Source organism: Magnolia sinica, chromosome 15 (genome assembly GCF_029962835.1).
Source record: "Magnolia sinica isolate HGM2019 chromosome 15, MsV1, whole genome shotgun sequence".
NCBI classification, from domain to species: domain Eukaryota; kingdom Viridiplantae; phylum Streptophyta; class Magnoliopsida; order Magnoliales; family Magnoliaceae; genus Magnolia; species Magnolia sinica.
The window spans coordinates 1,625,052-1,627,568 of NC_080587.1; the positions used below are offsets into that span (position 1 = coordinate 1,625,052).

The window sequence follows — 2,517 nt, forward strand, 5'->3', positions numbered from 1 at the left end:
TACCATGGCCCATCTGAGATTTGGATCTGCTTCATTTTTTAGATCACGCCCTAAAATGAGTTTTCAATATAGATGTAAGGCGTGGATGTAATCACATACATCACGGTGGGCTACAAGTGGGTCCCACCCCGACAAACATCACACTGGTATAATTTTTTATTTTTTTAAAAACTTAAATAACACTGAAAATTTTAAAAATATTAGGTATTAGAGAGAGGGAGTGATCAGATAGAGCTAATACAAAATGAAGCCATCATCCTGGCCATCAAACCAATAGGGAAACTATCCAAATCATCATTTCACTCTCTTCCCCACACACTCCAAAATAATTAAATTAATAAATATTTTATAAATTAAATATAAGAAAATAATAAAATCAGATAAATAAAAATGAGAAATTCATAATATTGTGATATAATTAATAAAAATGAATTAGGTATCAGACATAATAAAAATAAAAACTGGTTTTGAATGTAGAAAAAAGACCCAATGACATATTTCTAACAAAAATGGAGAAATGGGTATTTGATATCAAAGAAATATATATGGGAAAAGGGCCTTAAGAAAAATTTAGAAAAAAAAAAAAATTAATGCTAACATGCGTTTTTGATATCTGAGAAAATAATCTAAAAAACAAGAACTTAATTCTACAACATATAATTAAAAAGGAATGGGCATCAGATCTCCAAGGTGTTAGCATCAATGGAATTTCAGACGCAAATTACCCATTTAAATGAGTTTCCTCATTTGCCCAATATCACTGAGGGAAGATTTGAGGGTTTTCTTTAGGATTTTGAAGAGAGAGAGAGAGAGAGAGAGATTGCTAGGGATAGGATTTATGAGAGAAGGGGAGAGAGAGAGAGAGGGAGAGATTTCTAGGGTTAGGGTTTATGGGGAGGTTGAGAGAGAAAGAGTCGTATATATAGAGAGAGATCTGTTTTTAGGGTTTGGGTTTTGGGGGATGTTTGGGTTTGGGTTTGGTAAAGAAAAAGAGCGGACGCAAGTTGGGTGTTGCCCCTCTTACACGGAGCCCGTGTAATCTAAAGCTCTGTGGGTCCCACCAAGATATCTTTGAGAAATCTTATCCGTCCATCGGTTTTTAAAGATCATTTTATAATTTTATACAAAGAAAGGATCAGATCCAAAATTCAAGTGATCCAGACCACAGGAAACAGTGGCGATAGAAAATCTGACCATTGGAACTTTTCTGTGGCCTTCCATGATCTTTATATGCCATCCAAACCGTCCATAAGTTGATTTCAGCAACGATGTACGCAAAAAACAAATATCGTCCTGATCGAAAACTTATACGGGGCCCCAGTAAGGTTTCAATGGTGGATGTTTAATCCCCACTGTTTGTTGTGATCTGGCCCACTTGAGTTTTTTATTTTCTTTATTTTTGGGCTTAAATCATAAGATGGCGAGGAAAAACTCATGGACGGCGTAGATGTAAGACCACCAACATTTCCCTTCGAATCTGAACTACTTATTTTTAACCATCCAATTGCTAGCCACTAGAAATGAACGGTTAGGATGGCTTGATAAGTATGGTTTTAGAGATCTTCTCCATCCAGTGGTGGCGATTGGGCCCACCATGATGTTAGCGAGAAAGCCATCTGTCCGTTGGTTTTGATCGGGCCCACCATGATGATAGTGAGAAATCCACCCGTTCATCGATTTTGTGGGATCATGCTAGGACAATCCAAAACTAAAGTGGGCCATACGACTGGAAACAGTTGGGGATTGAACCCTCCAACACTCCCATCTCTGACAAGCTTTCTGTGGGCTAATGAGATGGCATCATCTCACACCGTTGAAAACATGAAAAGAAACAGATTTGCATGTTGACCTCACACTTTCTATTGGATGGTGGAGATGATTGGACAACTAACTTGTTGGACATCAAAATCGACGGTAACATGCAACTGGGACATTAAATATCTGTAAATCTAAGCCGTCCATTCCTTTTTTTCATATCATTTTAAGGCATGATTACTAAAATGATGCAGATCAAACGCTCAAATTGATCACCACCGTCCGCGTCCGAAAAAGAAGGCCCCTTTCCTTTTTAATGTGCGCACCTCGGTATATTCTAGAAAACTCAAAGTAATATGGACCATTCAAAAGTCCCCAAACATTGATATGAATCGTTCAACTATGGTGGACGATGATCCAGATTGTTTAAAAGTCCACAGACAATGATCTAGACTGTCTAATGGATGGACAACAATCTAGATCGTCCAATGATGGTGGATCGCGATCTGGATATTTGAAAAGTCAATGGACAGCGGTTTGAGCCATCTAATGATCCTTCGAATCTGAACTACTTATTTTTAACCATCCAATTGCTAGCCACTAAAAATGAACGGTTAGGATGGCTTGATAAGTATGGTTTTAGAGATCTTCTCCATCCAGTGGTGGACCCACGATTTCCATTGTTTTCATTGTTTGAGGAGGATGAACCACCACCGTTTTACAAACGGTGCAAAAACCAACAATAACAACAGACTTTTTTTA

The 2,517-nt window shown here is 37.7% G+C and overlaps 2 non-coding genes across 2 annotated transcripts; both read right to left on the bottom strand.

Moving 5' to 3' along the window:
- Positions 1-218: 218 nt before the first annotated feature.
- LOC131228443 (small nucleolar RNA Z102/R77) lies at positions 219-305 on the bottom strand. Its single transcript, XR_009162946.1, has one exon. It is a non-coding gene; the product is annotated as a small nucleolar RNA Z102/R77 (small nucleolar RNA).
- A 364-nt stretch (positions 306-669) lies between these two features.
- Positions 670-756, bottom strand: LOC131228442 (small nucleolar RNA Z101). Its single transcript, XR_009162945.1, has one exon. It is a non-coding gene; the product is annotated as a small nucleolar RNA Z101 (small nucleolar RNA).
- Between the last annotated feature and the right edge of the window lie 1,761 nt (positions 757-2,517).